Here is an 18,946-nt window from a genome sequence, read left to right on the forward strand (position 1 = left end):
AGGATACTACTGTGTGTGTGGGGGGGGTGATGTGAAGGGGGGAGGGGATACTGCTATTGGGGCAGAGAACACTGCTATGGTGAGGGTGGGCAGAAGACACTACTGTGGGAGGGTGATGTGAAAGGGAGCAGAAGACACTCCTATGGGGGGGACAGAAGTCATTACTGTGTTTTGAGGGACAGAGGACACTACTGTGGGAAGGGCCAGCGCCTGCATAAGGCTGCTTAGGATGCCTTAGGATGCCAGGATGGGGGGTGGGGGGATGGTAAAGTCTGAATCCCGAGCTACTTGCAGCTGAGGCATGAGCTGAGACCCCTGATATGTCACCAAAGCCTCCAACAATGCTCCAAAAAAATTGTAAACAATAATATTGTAAAATGTAATAAAATATCCAATGGTAAAAAATAATAAAATAATAAAAATAAAACTACTGACACCATCCACTGCCCTACAGAAACTGTCCACCGTCTTACTGACACCAACCACTGCCCTACAGACACTTTCCTCTCCCCTACTGACATTATCCACTGCCCTACAGACACTGTCCACTGTCTTAATTCACCATTCACTGCCCTACAGACACTTTCCACTGCCTTACTGACACCATACACTGTGCTACAGACACTGCCCACTGTCTTAATGACACCATCCACTCCCCTACAGACACTTTCCACTGCCTTACTGACACCATCCACTTTCCTACAGACACGGTCCACTGTCTTAATGACACCATCCACTGCCCTACATACACTTTCCACTGCCCTACTGACACCATCCACTACCCTACAGACACTGTCCACTGTCTTACTGACACCATCCACTGCCCTACAGACACTGCCCACTGTCTTGCTGACACCATCCACTTCCCTACAGACACTGTCCACTGTCTTAATGACACCATTCACTGTCCTACAGACACTTTCCACTGCCTTACTGACACCATCCACTTCCCTACAGACACTGTTCACTTTCTTAATGACTCCATCCATTGCCCTACAGACACTTTCAACTGTCTTACTGACACCATCCACTGCCCTACAGACATTTTCCACAGCCTTACTGCCACTTTACACTGCGCTTCAGACACCGTCTACTGCCCTACTGACACCATTCAATTCTAAGGTAGGGTAAGTTTATATTTTCACTGTGACTTTTGTTTTATTATATTTTTCCTTTCTATTTCGTTAGGCCTTGCTGGTTAATGTCTTAAAAAAGGGGGGGGGGGGTGAACACCAGTGATCTTTGCTTGCTTTACGTTGTTTAGGTAGATCTCCACCTCTCAAAGGTTTCCTACCCCTGTTCTACAGGATCCTAGCCTTCTCTTACTCTACTTAAAGGTAGATAGGAAACGAGTAAATATTCTCTCCGAAAGCAAAAACTGACACAGATTGTGACCCTTTAAACAGATACACTTTAAAGCTATAAATTGCTCATAAGGGCTCAACATTTTTTGTTTTTTACATGTTGTTTTTTTTTTTTTGTTTTTTTACAAGTTTTCAGAAAAAAAAAATATTTCTTTCTAAGTGCATAATGAATGCACCTAGAAAAAAGGAAACAGTAACAGTTGCCACTAACGTGACTTTGTTTGTGAGTGTCTAACCCCAACTCAAACTTCAACGCTAACCCACTTCTTTTGTTTACTAAGTTGTGGGATCACCATGTCAGCCCTAACATGCTCACATGACTTTGTTAATAAACACACTACCCAGCACAATTACTGGTGATTAAATACTTTGTTTCTAAACACTGTCATGCCGTATGGTGATTATAAGACTTTTTTTTTATAAACAAAGGGTAAAATTTAGCAATTGGGCTAGAGTAAGGGTGGGGTTTATCAACAAAGACATTACAGTAAAGCCCCGCTCTATCGCGGTTCAGTTTTTGCGGTCCCGGTATATTGCGTTTTTTTTTGTAATGTTATTTTACTATAACATCATTAAAAACGAAATATTTTTGTGTTTTCCATAGCTCTTGCTATGTCTCTCAGTATCTTTTATGTGTTTAAATTAGTTTCTATTGTTTTAAAAGTGTGTTTAAAGACCTTAAAATGCTTCTACACGCACAGTGACAGTAAAAAAAACATGCCTACAATGCATTTTAATAGGGTTTTTCTATTTCGCTGACTTTTCGCGGCTGGGTCCGGAACGTAACCCTCACAATGGAGGGGGGTTTACTGTATTTCCATCTCATTGTTGCTAGAAAGAAAAGCCCTGATTTTTATTTTTTTTTTCAAGAAAATTCATGTAAGCTGTCCATATGTAAAATATGAGGTTAATTTCACCAAAAATTTCACCATAATTACTATGTAACTATGTAACTATGTAAAATTGAGAGGTAAAATTGGCAATTTCGCTGCAAAATCAAGTGTGGTAAAACCATTACATTTTCCCTATTCAGGTAGCCATCTAAATGACATTCAGTTAGGGTTTGGATCTACTTTAAGAGTTGTTATGTATCATATACTTTTCCAATAATGATTTATGTTTTTTATGATAATGAAGTATGGCAATTTGGGCATTTTTGGAAGGATTCTTATGGTTTTGTTTGGTTTATCTTGGCAATAGTCTTTCTGCTTGTGGTTTGCGGAGCAGTTGGTTCGCAGTTCTTCAAGAATATGACACAAATAACGCACTGAAGCAGTTATTAGTATTAGACTATTCTGAACAGCAAGGCAAGGGAACATTACATTTTAGGCATAAATAGATTAACTATAATTACAGCTGTCAGAATACTAGTGTTTGAAAAAAGTTTACTTTAGTTGGCTGCTATTTGAAAAGCAACATTCAGACCACAACTTTGCATATTTTTTCTTTAATGTAACAGATAAACAAGTTGACATTTGAACAAGAAAACTTTGAATAATTTGTCTCTAACGTAGCCAACCATGTCATTCAAATGTATCTAGGCCAGCTAATTCCCAGCACACCATGGAAATCATTCTTCCAAGACAAGTTCATGAAGTTCACAAAACTAATGCTGGATGTTGTGGGAGCATTAAAGGCTGGTAATGAAATATAGAATACTGAGTGCCATTAAAATAACACATATAGTTTATTTATAAGTAAACTTGTGATGTTAGACATAATTGTATAAATGATATTGCTACATGTTATTAAATGTGATTTATGGCAGATACAGCCAAGTTCACATATCACAACAAAATGTGACTGTCGTACAAAACATATAGATTTGGTGTTGGTCACCTTTTCACAGTATAATCATGAAAAGTTTTATCCATTCTCTGGCTCCACAACAACATATCTTTATTGAAGGCTAACTGCAAAGTGTGAAGCTAAAAGAAAATAAAGCAGTTGTGAACCACGACTGTTGGTAAAAAAAAAAAAAAAAAATCCTGCAAGGCAATGGCATATTGTGCTAGTATGCATCGCATACTAGCACATTGTGAAATACTTACCTTGGAACGAAGCCCTCCAGCGCTGCACTGTCACCTCTGAGAGGGCTGACATCTTCCCCCAGTCTTTATTCTGGGTTCTGCCTGCTGCAGTAATGTGAATGAGATGGGTAAAAGATGCATTTTGCTCTTATTTGGGCCTAATTGTACTGGCAATTTTGTTGAAGTCTACCGGAGCCTAACAAGATGATTTTGTCTGTCTTGAACCGGTCTTTTCAAATGCTGATCTTATTGACACAGGTTGGAGGGGGGGGGGCATTAGAGTGGTACTATTTTCATTGTTTTGGGCTACATATGACTTTGTACAGGACAGACCGGGCGGGCATTGCTCTGAATTTGGGACATATTTACAAAAAATGAGCAGTGTATTTAATATGTAGCACCTGGTATTGTTTACTACTGCAGGACCATCATCCTATTATTTTACTTCTTCAGCTGACCAGAGAACCATTTTAATTAAACAAAATAGCTGTTATAATATATTCTACCAGTAAAGACTGGGCAAACAAACTGAACACAAATTCACTAGAGGTTGGCCAGCTAAGGCAGACAGAAGTCCCTGCACCACACCCCTTTTCAACACACTGGAGCTCTTTCAGTAACTGGTAGATAATATGACACAGAAAGCAGCTTACCACCAGATTCTTAGGGCCTTTCATGCCAGTCAAGAACAGATGCCCTGCTGAATCTGAGCTGGACAGACTGGATGTCACTTTTGTGGCATCCATGTCTGTTCAGTTTTGCCCTCCTGAACCTTAAAAGAGAAGTATAGGGATGTTTTCTTATTTTATAATTATACTTACCTAGGTAGATGCAGCATTGGTCCCATGCTGCATCTGTCCCCCGGCGCCTCTAAGACTGATAACTGAGCAGTCAGCTGCTCTCTGCTCCCACCCCCTCCAAAGCCCAGCAATCCAGTGAGTGAGGGGGGGCGGGAGCAGCCAGCTCAGGCTTTTATCAGCTTGCTGAGAGGCTGAGTCGGCTGCCAGTGCAGGCATGTGGGCATGTGGGCGGGTCCTGACTCCATTGTTGCAGTTTTGCCCAAGCCTGGACAGGCTCTGTGACGTCAGCAGACAGCAGACTTCAGCCTGCTGTCTGCTGAAAAGGGGTCACAGGAGTGCAGAAAGTAAAACGAGCTTTGGCTGTACTTCTTCTTTAATGGATCCATGTTAGATCTATGGGTAGGTGGATGTAAACAGATTTTGTACATTTACATATGACTAGCTCAGATTTGTCACATGTATGTATGAAAATGGAAAAGACATTCATAGTTTTTTTTTTTTTTTACCTAGACAGGCTCAGAAATAGTCTGATGTAAACAGATACATGTCTGTTTACATCTACCCGATCATCACTAACATGAAGCTGTACATTCAGATCTGTCTGAAAAACGATTAGGTAGATCTCATTAAAATGTCCATATAAAAGGAGCCTTACAAAACATCAGACCACTTTCAAAGCAATACCAGATCCCTACATAATCATTATTTTCCTAAAAAAAACAAACATGTAAACCATGATATGTCTCTTAATGGTTGGAGTCCTTTTTGGAGACATCATTAGTAAAGGAGACTTACAATGATCTGACATTGAGCATATCACTACCATTTTGTGTATGTTCTTGGTGGAGATCCAGTGCCATTGTCAGTCTTTATACCCATTTGTTCTATATTCACAATCACAGTGCCATCAGGTGTTCCAAGTGTGCTTTACTATTAAGTACAAGCAAAACGAGGCTAAAGCTGACTTATGTATTATTCTACTATTAGTTAGATCAAATAACACACAAATATGACACAAATCTCTTTAATCTCCATTAACACTATACTTTGAATTTAACATTTTTTATTTTTTTCATTTTACAGAAATTAAATTTACAGAAGTTAAAAAGGATAGAGTAGTTTAGATATTTTAGCTGTTTTAGTATCACACCCTAAATGAACCTGATGTGGCCTACAGTGACTAAAGGCCCGTACACACGTACCGATCGTCGGCATACAAACGTCGGCGGACGAAAGATCTGCCGATTGTACGCTTGTTAGTATGGTGCCTCCAACAGCCGTCAGCGCACATTCTGCCGTCAAGAATCTGTCTTGCAAGCATTTAAATTTTTGTATGCCGACACCAGAACGGCCGATTGTTCGCCAGTCAGTACAGAATTCTGCCGACACACAGCTACAAATCCCAACACGCATGATCAAACCAAATGAGGTCCCGGAAGAATTTTCTCTAGTAAACTCAACATTTTATCCAGAAAGAACTTTCGGCTCGCGGCAGTCCAAGAAATAGGTGAAATGCAGAGCACATGCTCATCTTGATAAATGTGAGAAGAAGGAAGATGCTGCTCATAATGCCATACTTTTCGAATAAAAAGGCATGTGTTCTGTTATGATGAAGATAATGTTTGTCTATTCTATCTGTTCTATAAAATTTTATAATTTAATAATTTGAACTCCTCACCATTTTTTTTTTTTGCACAGCAAAGATCTAACTATCGATGTGACCCTTTATTCTTGTATGAATTAATGTCTAAAACATATTTTTCAGGTTATGCACAATATTAAACATGTTAAAAAATTCAGATAGGCCATTTTTAATTTACAATTTTCTTTATTTTTTGGATCTCAGAAAAAACAAATGAAAACATTAATACTCTCCGTATAAAAAAAAATAAACATAAAAAAGGTCCATTTGGACTAAATTAAATTAGAAACTGCCAAACAGGGGTAAAATAAATAATAGGGGGTTACACAAATTAAAGTTGGTGATAGCTATAATCAGGCTGCCATGAGGGCAGGTTTGGATCCTGCTGGCCATATTGCCACTGGCCATGTGGCATTTGGCGAGGTGGTGGCTGTTGTGGAGGTGGAGGTGGAGGGCATGGGTGCTCCTCGCACGCGTGGCTGTGCTCTGTAAGGACGCCGTTTTCCGCCTTTTGCAGGACATCCAGAATCATTTTGCGGGCATACTGACACTGCCTGAGGTCCACCTTATCTAAAATTTTGCCCGTCATGTTGCCGAAGGACTCATTGGACTCCGGTTTCCTACGGAGGGCTATGGTGGCCTCATGTATAAATTCATCAGTGAGGTCATCCACGTGCTTCCTCTTTTGCCTCCGTTTGGCAGGAGGAGGTGGTGGTGGAAATAGTTCCGCTGGCTCCCCAGGCTCCTGGCTGCAACCTGGCTCCTCCTCAGTGACACTTCCCTGTTGATGAAATGAACAATTGATTAGAATGTTATAGTGTATATAAAAAGTCATGTTTGTTATATTATTGTGAAAAAATAGCAGACTTTACATACAGTGGCGTATCTAGGGTCTCCAGGGCCCTTGTTGAGGAGCTGTATTTGGCAACAACCCCCCCCCCAAGATCAATGTAAAAATGTAACCCCCCCCCCAAAAAAAATATAAAAGGGCATTAAATGTTTCTCATTTGTCCCTTGTTTACCCAGTGTAGAGCTCTCTAGTGGGCAATCATTGTCTCAGGTGTGAAAAACAAGAAAGAGAGGGGTGAGAGATAGAGAGAGGGAGAGAAAGAGGGGGTGTGAGAGAGAGAGGAGGGGGGTTGCAGAGAGAGAGGGGCCTGAACTTGCAGAGGGCTTTATGTAGGGCATTGAGGGTGAAGCGGTGCAGGAAAACAGGAATAAGGAAGCCACCTGCCTTGCTGACCCAGAGTGAGAGACCAGAGACATGGAAGCAAGGATGTATGTTTAATTTGCAGGAGCTGTTAGTTTGTTAGTTTTGTTTTAAAAAAGGTTGAGCCAGAGGAATGCTGATGCTCCAGCAGTGTTTGTTAGGACTGGAGGTGTGCTGGGGATGCAGCAGTGTTTGTAAGACCGGAGGTGTGCTGGGGATGCAGCAGTGTTTGTAAGACCAGAGGTGTGCTGGGGATGCAGTGAGAGGCAGTCTCAGTCTCCTGGTCTTTTGGCTCAGCTGCTCTCAATGTTTTACACCTGCATGAATCAGCTCTCAATGTTTTACACCTGCATGAATCCGCCTGCAAACTGGGGGTTCTGGGGTGTGCAGGCTGAGTGGATTGTTCAAAAAATAACTAAAACAATGCCAATGTTTTTGCGACCCACCCCCTTGGCCTGCGCCCCTGGTGGTTGCCTGTCATGCCAACCCCTTGCTATGCCAGTTTACATAAAGGGTCAATTATGGTTTAGCTTATAATTTTGTTACATGATTACATTTTAAGCAGACAATATATAGTGAAATGCCATACCTGAGTAAAACTCTCCTCCAGGATATCTTCATCCTGGCTGGGATCAACAGAAACTGAGCCCTCTGCCGAAGTCGAAGGCAGCGTAGAAATTGACGGCCTCGATTCCAATGTGTCTGCCAGGAACCGCAGGTTATCAAAGTACCACAGCCGTGGTACATGTACATTCTGTGCAGCTGCTCCAGACTGGGTGGACTCTTCAATTTTCTTAACCTCCCGCCTGTAGGCACTGCGAATACTGTTTATTTTTCGCCGTATACAGTCAGCATTTTCCCCAGGACAGACGGGCTTGTAGAAGGCCACTAAATGGTCAATGGCCTGTTTTTTTAGTATCTTATTTTTATATTCAGCCGACTTGACTTTCCACAAACAGGGCAGTTGCCTGAACTCATCAATGAAACTGATGAGAAAGTTGTGGGTGGTGTAATTGTCCACCATTTTGCAGGACAGTATATGCCTGCAAGACACAACACAACACAAAACATATTAAAATAGCATGTATTTTGGGACATAATAAAGATATTCATAGTAAAAGCTGTATAGGGCCCAAAACACACACTTTCTAATAAAAAAGTCGTACCTTTGTTTGTGGGGAAAAGTCGTGATTCGCCGTTCGATCGTGCTCCAACCCTCGATATGTCCGCTAGCGAATCGTCGGCCGAAAGATCTGGCGTCCTTTAAATACAGCGCATGCGTCAACTCCTCCTCCAGTGGCGGGCTTGTGCAGGGGTGTGTACGTGCCGAAGATCAGGCCTACATGCGACACACACACCTGAAGCAGTGGAACAATTTTTTAATCAAGAAGAATGTCTGAAAGATCTCAGAGTTCATCAAGTGGGGGCCGAAGTGATTGGGCCACCAGAAAATCAAGGGCTACACCCATGACAAAGGCAGAAATGGTGGAGATGGTCGGAATTTTAGAAAAAATGGACTATGATGGCAAGTTGGCAAATTACGACCGGCCCAATGCCAGGAAAGATGGCATCATGGATAAGGTGGTGGCCTGTTTGCTTAAAAAATTCGGTGTGGAGCGATCGAAAGATCAGATTCGGAAACGGTGGTCCGACCTGAAACACCGTGAGCAGGATCAGCTTTCCCAAATCCATCGGATTCTGAAAAAAAGTATGTTTTTTATTTTTTTTTGGTTTAAACATGCAATATGTTTTTTATAATTTTGTGTATGTTGTATTAACATGTCTAGATTATAATGTCTATGTAAAAAGTTAGATTACTCATTTTAGTTATCATGTCGTGATTAGATCGATCTATTGTTGATGTTTTAGTATATGACATTAAAAGTCAGGAAGCCATAGTTGAAAATATATGTATTGTGTTGCAACGAACGTTCTTTCCTGCACGAATCTTCTCTGCAAACATTCCTATTAATCACAGATTATTATTCAAACCTTTAAATAGGAGAAAAAACGAAAACTCCGTGCCAAACAATGGGAAAGGAGGAGGAGAGGTTTGGCAGCTCCATCTGCAGTTGCGGAAGAAGATGAGGACATGGGCCCAGATGGTGGCACAGATTCGACTAAAGGTAATTGGTTCCTATGCACTGTCAAACATTAATGTACCATATTTTTCATAGATAACCATGTACATGTCTTCATATTTGTTACTAAAAGAGCTATCAAGCAGGGCACCATGTCCTAACAAATGTACCTCTTGTGACTTTTATGATATGGCCAATTTTTTTTATTATGTAGATGAAGACATTATTCCTGAGGTGATTCTGGTGGAGACAACAAGTGACCAGACACCAGAGCAACAAGAAGGTTGGTAGGCACAGATTTCTGGGTAGTGGGATCATCGAAATATGTGTATTTGCAATGATTGTTTAACCTTATATTCTTGTATTCCCTTACAAATTTACATTGCAGATGTTGCGTCATGCGAGGATGTGGCATCCCCAGCCAGGTCAGAACCCAGATCTCCTGGCAACTTGCCAAGCAGCGTGGAAGCCACTTCCGAAAATGTGGAGGATCCCGGACCAAGTGTCAGAGAGCCAGTTGTGTGCCCACGTAGGTTTTTTCATAATGATTTTTATCAGTGTTATTTTTAGCCTCCAATTGTCAACACTAGTTCCCTATGGGAGCCTCTTTATTTGAATGGAAGTCGCACTGTAAGTCGGATCAGGATGCTCTGACTTGCGGGGCCACTTGCGCTGTGAAGATTTTTGAGGGGGAACTACACCAAAAAATTGAATAACCCACCGTGGGTGTCCCCCCCCCAAGTTCACAACCAGGCCTTTTGTGTGTGGTATTGAGTTTGAGGGTATGCCCACAACAAAAAGACAGCGTGGGTTACCCCCAAAACCCCTACCAGACCCTTATCCAAGCATGCAGCTTGTCAGGCCAGGAAAGAGAACGAGCAAGCGGACCAAACACCCCCTGGACCACAGCAGGACACATGCCCTCAACATGGGGGGGTTTTGTTGCTTTGGGCCAGGGGGCCTCTGCACCGCACACCCAAAAGCACCTTGCTCCCATGTAGAGGAGGACAAGGGCCTCATCCCCACAACCCTGTCTGGTGGTTTTGGGGGGTCATGCGGCCAGGGGGTTCCTAGGACTTTGGAAGCAACCTTTAACAAAGGGTGGCCCCCAGATCCCAGACCCCAATCACTATGTGAATGGGTATGGGGTACATAGTACCCCTACACATTAACCACATAAATGGAAGTGTGCGTGAATAACGACAGGAGACGTTTATGAAATGTTCTTAAATATCTTCATCCGGTCTTCTCCACTCTGCTCTTTGGATCTGCTCCTCTCCACTCTTCTGCTGTCCAATCTTCTGCTCTTATGTTGTCTGCTCTTTTGCCCTAGGCTCTTCTTCTTCCTCCTGTCCTCCTCCGATGCTGTTGCCGTGCATTCTGCCCGTCTCTGGTCTCTGCATCTTAATATATATACATTACGACCATGCCCTCACAATGACGTCATCATGCGTTCACACCCCTAATGAATATATAGTAAGCTCAGGAGACCGGCAGAATCATCAGCAACAGCATTGGATGAGGACAGGAGGAAGAAGAAGAGCCTAGGGCAAAAGAGCATAAGAACAGGGTAGGTATTAACTCGCGAGGAATTTAAGATTACCTGGACACCAAATGTTTCTCTATTATTATGACCTCATGTAGGTGATTCACATTGACTCAGTTTTTTTTTTTTTTACAGACCATGTTTTACATAGTTGCACATTAGCCAAATTGACCCGTGAGGCTCTCCAATGCTGTGCAGACCTGGAACAAATAAAGGAGACTGCAACGGCCTTACAAATCAAAATGCGCAATTTTGTGGACATGATTGGCAAATTTTAAGCCACAATTTTCCTACGTTTTTAATGTTTGTATTGGGATGTTCCTGATGTTACGAATTTATTATAAGGTTTTATGGCATTTTAATTACCCTCATATGTTAAAGAGTGTACCCAAGTTTGGGAAAAGCACTTTACAACACCCTAACCCTAACCCTAACCCTGTGAATGTTTGATACTAAAACATTTTTACATTCAACAATGTGTGTTCAATTCTTTATTAGACTTTCGTTGGGGGGTCGAGGTCTAAAGCTGTGTAAAGAAGCACTAAATGTATGATGGCTGGCCTATTCACATATTTACATGTTAATGAAAGCATTTTGGACACTGCCATATGCGAGTTGCTGGAGGTGTCAATGAAATGTTAAAGATACCCCCAGTTTTAACGCATATCACAGTGCGATCTGACATTTCACACAGGATCGGATCACACAAGTTTGAACGAATGTGCGATCCTATCCTGATGCGGCTGAATAAATGCATCATGTGCGACTTTTGTGCGAGTGCAGTGCGAATTGAGCCATACAAACTGTATAGCTGATTTTCGCATGAACATCTGATCGCATGTAATAAAGGAGCAGTGCGCTACGATATTACATGCCATCAGATGTGCAGTGTGAATTGAGACATATACACTTTGTATGGCTACATTCGCACTGAACACGCATACAAGTCACACATGACCCTTTATTTCTGATGTATCTGGATTGGATCGCACAGTGCTTAACACTTGTGGAATACAATCCTGTGCAAAAAGTAAGTGGCGGGTCACCCTTATGCAATGCTGGAAGGCTGCAAAGTCGCAGACTTCCCACATCGCATAAGTGTGACTCAACACTCAAGGTACTAGCAGTCCTAGGATTCAATATGGCATTGATATTGCCAGTAGCAATCAGTGTAGGGAGATCAGTGTAATCTATAGTGTATTGCTTGTTCGTTGCTCTAGTTCACTTTCCATTACCTATATATATATAACACTTTGAGATGAACAATGATCAAGTTTCACATAACACTGACATATCCTAACATTGGTGGGCAGTGAGAAGGATGTCATAAATGAACACAACATAACAGGTGTAGGTACATTGTTAATACCCTAATGTATTATATGAAATATATAGTATGGGCAACTTCTGGACAATAACCACCAATGTAAGGTGACATTAGATGAACCTTGGGTGTGACCTAGTTCTCAATGTGACAGGGTTTGTGTAAATTTTGTGGTGTGCAGAAGGCCCTTGTATTTACACCACTGGCTCAAAAATAACACATGGCCATCATCACTTTGGATCAGCTGGTGAGAGACTACAGCAAAGAAACCCACTGATGAATGTGTTAACCCTTCCAAAGTCACACATATATAACACATGATTTACACCAAAAATTATGTTGGCCATATGTGCCCAAATGATTAGAATCCACAATACAGAATCATAGCAATTTTTGTTTAATGTGTTCAAAAATAATAGATCGCTGACATTTATCTTGTGTGTCAAATCTTTAACAACATTAATGTGTGTGTGACATTGATTGCTGCCAGGACACAGCTCCTCTCCCCAAGAAATAGTCCAGATATTCCTGGCGGATCTGACGGGCCCTGTGTGATGCCAATCCTGACCATCCAACTTGCATTGACGTCATGGACTCCACTTGGTCAGGAGGTTTGGCCTCTCCACTTGTACCTGGCATAGCAGGGTCAGTATCCAGTTGCTGCAAAACATAATTGTGTACATTCCTGCGTAGGAAGTTGTGCAAAATGCAGCAACACAAGACCACATTATCCACTTTGTACAGTGCCAGGTGTATGGACGTCAGGAATATCCGGAACCAGTTGGCCATTATCCCGAAGGCATTCTCCACAACTCTGCGAGCTCTGGACAACCGGTAGTTGTAAATCCTTTGGTCGGGGGTGAGGTTCCTCTGAGGGTAGGGCTTCATGAGATGCTCCCCAAGCGCAAAAGCATCATCTGCGATAAACACAAAGCTCATACCCTCAACAGTTTGCTCCCTGGATGGCAGGTTCAGAGTGCCGTTCTTTAGACGACGAGCGAACTCCGTCTGCTCAATAACTCCCCCATCCGAATTGCGGCCATTTTTGCCAATATCCAAATAAATAAACTCATAGTTTGCATTAACTATGGCTAGCATGACTATACTAAAAAAACCTTTATAATTATAATAAAATGTGCCGGAATTCGGAGGGGGGACAATGCGGACGTGCTTCCCATCAATAGCACCCCCACAATTGGGAAAATTCCACTTCTCCAGAAATTGAGCAGAAATCTCCAGCCATTGCTCTGCGTTTGAAGGAAACTGTGGGGAAAAAAAAAAAAATTTGTGCTTGAGCACATCACATTATTAATTACACACACAGTTGTCTGTTAAATGCTTATGCAACTTGTTAAAAATATAAACAACAGGAAGGCAAACGTTTGGATTAGGGGATGTAACATCTACATACATTTATTTTCAACCTCCTATTGTTCTTATATTGTAAAGGGCTATACACACTATAAGATTCTCTGAAGACTTTTTCCTGCAGATTTACCTTTTCTATGTAGTGCAAGGGCCTACCAGATTGCATAGGATTTGAAAGTGTTTGTTGGACCTCATATTATTTGGTTTTGGTAAATCGGAAGGATAAATTGTTCTGACAATATTATAGTGTGTATGGCCCATTATACTCACCAGCTAGAGCAGAGATTTACAAACTATGGTCCTCCAGCTGTTGCAGAACTACACATCCCATGAGGCCTTGTAATTCTATGACATTCACAGACATGACTAGGCATGATGGAAATTGTAGTTCCTGAACAACTGGAGGGCCATAGTTTGAAGACCTCTGAGCTTGAGCTTTGGTATATGCTGACTTTGAGATTTAGCATGTGGGTGGGGGATGGGTAAGTAAAACTGGGCATTTATACATCAATAAGGGCTTGTGGTCAGTGAAGGTTTTAACATCATTACATAAACATACACAATCATAGGTGGGAATGGATGGACTGATGTATTTTAGATAAATCATAAACTAGGTAATAAAACATTGGCCAAGGAATAATTGTTTGAGGGAAAGTAATAAAATTACAAAAATTCTACATACTGTTAACAGGCAATGCGTTTAGGGACACATAGGAGAGAATGGTGGGGTGGTTAGTGGGTAATTTTACAAATGGTTAAGATAATCTACATCTTTACTACTATGTGCATGCGGACAGAGGGTAGTTTACAAATAATGGCCTGTGTCAATTGCTGTACATCCAAAAACATCATAATTCGGGTGAAACGACTAATACATGTAATGTAAAAAATCAAACATACCTTGATATAGTCCTTCTGCAAGACCTTGATGATGGCAGAGCAGGTCTCAGGGATGATGACTCCAAGTGCTTGGGGGGAGATGCCTGTGGTGAACTTCAGATCCTGCAGGCTTCTCCCTGTTGTAAGATACCTCAACGTCGCAATTAACCTTTGCTCAGGAGTAATTGCAAGCCGCATACAAGTATCCTGCTTCAAAATATAGGGGGACACCAGGGCAAGAAGACGGTAAAAGATGGGATCCGTCATCCTCAAATAATTCCTGAAGTCATCAGGATTATTTTCCTGGAGCTCCCTCAGCAAGGACATATGAGAAAATTGATCACGGTTAAGCAACCAATTTTTCGTCCAGGAGGTCCGCTTCTTCTTCCTATTGCTCGTACGTCGTCTCAGAGCCAAAACTCCAACACTAACGACAGCAACGGTCGAATTCACGGTCGCCATAATAAATTCTCGAACGATGTCTCGGAAAATAGCGAAATGTCGTCAACCAAACAAATGCTACCGAAATCAGCGCGAAATGCCCAGAAGGGTCACGGCCAAACACTCACTTCCTCTTTTGTAGCGGCGAACGTGCGTGGAACGTAGTGACGTCATTTTCTGTCGGCAGACAAATGTCCTGGGCAAGTTTTGAGCACTTTTCAACAGACAAACAGCAAACACGCCAGCCGCGAACATTTGTAGGACGTTCTGTCGGCCGACGATCGGTACGTGTGTACGGGCCTTAAGATAACAACAGTGCTGAAGTGCAGGGACCTTGTGGTGTTTCCAAATACCTGTGTTAGTATTCAGATGTCAATGTCCTTGTGCAGCAAGGTGGATGAGAGGCCAAAGCTGTACATGGGGACTGTTGTCATGAAGCCTCTACAGCAACATAAAAGATCACAAGCTGCGTCTTCAATACACCATAGAATTATGGGGATTAGTGCAATGTGGGGCTTAATCTCCAGTTTCATAGAAATGAATGCTGAATGCTGAATGTGGAGGCAATGCTGAATGCCTGGGGCTCTGCAGGTATACAAAGAGTAAGCAGACTTTCATTTTCCTTGTTATCCAATTACATTTCACCTTTATGTAAATTTTCATGCATAATATAAGAGGGAAGAATTGACACTTCATAAATTGGTGATTATACTTATTTGTATGAATTTTGTTTTTTTTAAAGATCTAATAATGAACGTTGAACATAAATAACAGCAAAACTCACTGTAGTTGGTCTTAACAAGACTGCTATATTAGGAGGTATGAAATGTGCATTTTTTGGCTCAGGTACTTAGTAGTGATCGACCAATATCGTTTTTTAATTGCCGATACCGATAACAATATTTTGGCCATTGCATTTTGGTATAGGCCGATATTGGCTGATATTTTCGTACATTTAAAAAATATATATTTTTTATTTTTATCACTTGACAGGTACTCTTGTGGAAGGATCTGGGGGTCTAAAAGACCCCAAACCCCTCCTCTGCACTTAAAAGCATTCAAAACGCCAAGTTTGGCTGTTTTGAATGCTGTAATTTTTTTTAATCTGACGCCGAGTACACGGAAATGATGTCATGACATCACTTACGGGTTTTTACATGGAGACCCGATCAGAGTTGAATGCGGCTTTGATCAGTTCTTCGGCGGCCATGCAGGCTGGTTGCCCGGGTCTCCCGGTAGGACGGGAGACCCAGGCGAGCCGCGGAAGGCGGCGGGAGGGGGGGCGTCCCCTCCCGCTCTTTGTAATGACAGCCAAGCAGGTTCTCAGCCGCATCGATTGTCATTACAAGACAGCCGACCATCAGCTATGAACGCTGGTACCGGGGCTATGCCTCTAGCTGCAGGCATCACTCCAGTACAAGCACTTTCCCGAAATATCGGCAATATCGGTCACCTTGGTGGCCGATTCCGATATATCGGGGAAAGTGCATATCGGCCCTCGATATATCGGCTTTGCTGATAATCGGTTGATCACTAGTACTTAGAGTCTCAGTAATCTTTGTTTCCATGACATAACTAGTGAATGGATAGAACTCATGCACAGTAAAAAACATATTTCAATTTTTGTGGCTAAAATACTAACAATTGTTTGCACAGATTTTCAAACAATCATTTTCAGTAAATATAAGCATTTGGTAGCATCTGCAATGCCAGATCTTAACAATGCATGTTAAAATCTGTCATACTGCTTGTATTTAGTGGGCTGTGTATGACCACTACATCAAAGTATTTTGCCTCAAGCCATTCATATTGCTAAGCCGTAGAAAATGGAGACATCCATTCTACAATGGACGTATTATCTGCAATCTTATTATCACTATTTTCTGTGTCTAATCTTTTTATGTATTATACGTTTACACATTGTAATTTCAGATTAACGTTAACAGATTACATCTACAATTTTAAAGTCAATACACACGCAGGTTTTTGTAGCATGCCGTTTTCTCAGAACAGGGCAAATGAATTTATCACATCAACTATTTTCCAGTGCTGGGAAAATCTACAAATGTATTTAAATAATTGATGCTACTAGGATAGAATTTGTTTCAAAACCAATTACTGTTTGTCTACACAGACATTATAGTTTAACTGGCATGCCATGACAATTATTCTATTTGAAAGCCAGTGTGTATGTGAAACCAGACGACCATGGAAGATGTGATTTTGTTGTGATTTTAATTACGTTGCTTTAGAAATAGTTTGTGCCGGTTTTCTTGCCAAAGGCAGATCTGTTGTGAAAATGCAACTCTGACTTTCTGCTACATTTGATTTTGTGCCTGGCACGTGACAGGAAATCTTATTTTTTGTTTAGATTCCTCTAGGGGAATGTTACCAATCATATACTGTACATCTGAAGAAGAAAAAGATTTCTGATATTATCTATTCAAGTAACGATGCAAACAGAACTTAGGAAATCAGAAGGCAGTTTGAATTTGAGCTTGATGTATTGTAGCCTTTTCCTCCGTACTCAGTGAAAATGCCATTTTCAAAAAAGTGCACTAAATATTTTTGTTTTTTTATTGAAGAAGGACTTTAGAAATATTAAAAACTTCAGTCTCACACAGGCACAAACGCACGCACACAGAAAAGATAAGATTCTGTCACTGGCTTCAACATATCATACAGTGCAGGAAAGTTGGTGTTTAGCACTGAGGATCCTATCTTATAAGAGGTAAATTTGTTAACATTGGAAGCATTTTGTTAGAGAAAAGAAAAAATATCTTTTGAACCTGCTGGAAGACGTGTCTAAAAACCTCCTGTACTTTCTGCCTGTGCTGCATTTTTATCATTTAAATTATTTTCATCTATAAGGACTACAGAAAACCTTCCCTATATAACATAGAAAGGAGGAGAGAGAGATGTTTGTAGTCTGGAGTACTGTCCTGAAAACACTGGTTTTCCATAGAGTGTATACAATTGGAAAAAATGATGGACTTTCTAGGCACCAATAATAAAAACAAGACTTTTATTAATAACAATTTCACATAGATTGCATAATACACATACAGTATAAATGTAAAACAAACGCAAATAGACGAAAACAAACACATCCAGCTCTGACCACTGGGCCAGGGCTAGTAAATGTAAAAACCCTGGTGGTGTTCCACAGCAGAGTTGGGGTACAGTCGTTTTATAGATGAAAGCTCAACATGTTTCACGATGCCATGCTTCTTCAGGAGCTTATTTTACATTTTCCAGGCCAATGTGCTAATGGGTAATGGCAAAAGAATTAATTATTTTATAGGAGTAATGACAAAGAAAGAGATGATTGAAAAGCTTGTAACAATTGCAAAAGCATAGGATACCATCTTCAGCAGAGAACCAGTATAATGTTAGACAAATATAATGGTAGTTGATGAGATAATATGGCTCTGACTAGCCAGCTACAATTAGTATGCTAAAATAACCACGTTAAGGTCCCCAGGCAGAATATCCTACAGACTATTTAGATGAAGTTCTCTTGGGGTAACAATCTCATAAACAATCAAGAATGCTGAACCTTTCTAAATGGTAAAGGCACATGTGGTGGAGATGTCTGGTCATTATATTTGTTTTTTTTAGGGAGGGGGGGGGGTTAGGGTATATCCTATATTAAAAGGTATGCATTATAATTTCACCTACAGGAGTGTTAGTGCTAGGGTTTACGTTTACAGTGAGAATTACTATTCGAGTTAAGGTAACGGAGCCCCTTTACTAGATGACATTATGCCAGCCAGCTCTTGATGCTCTGGGAACCCAAACTTCCTTTTTACTAATTGTCAGGGGAATAGATATACCAAGATCAGTTTATTACTAGAGTTGAGCGAACACCTGGATGTCCGGGTTTGGCGGGTTCGGCCGAGCTTGAAAATAAAAGTCCGGGTTCATGATCCGAACTTAATCCGAACTTTACCCCGATCCTGAACCCCATTGAAGTCAATGGGGTTCAATGGTGAAGTCAATGGTGACCCAAACTTTTGAGCACTAAAATGGCTCTAAAAAAAAAATGTAAAGTGCTCTGCAAACAAATGTGGATAGGGAAATAACTTAAAATAACATAAAAAACATAAAAATAAAAAATAATCTCTTGATCTAGGAGGACGAGGCCCATTTGGAGTAGGAGTTTGAGGTGGCGGTGGATGTGGCGGTTTAGGTGGAAGCAGCGGCTGGGGAGGAGGAGGACGAGGTAGCCAACACTGGTTTTGGTTTTTAATTAAATTTT

The sequence above is a fragment of the Pelophylax lessonae genome, assembly GCF_965119305.1.
Source record: "Pelophylax lessonae genome assembly, chromosome: 1".
Lineage (NCBI taxonomy): Eukaryota > Metazoa > Chordata > Amphibia > Anura > Ranidae > Pelophylax > Pelophylax lessonae.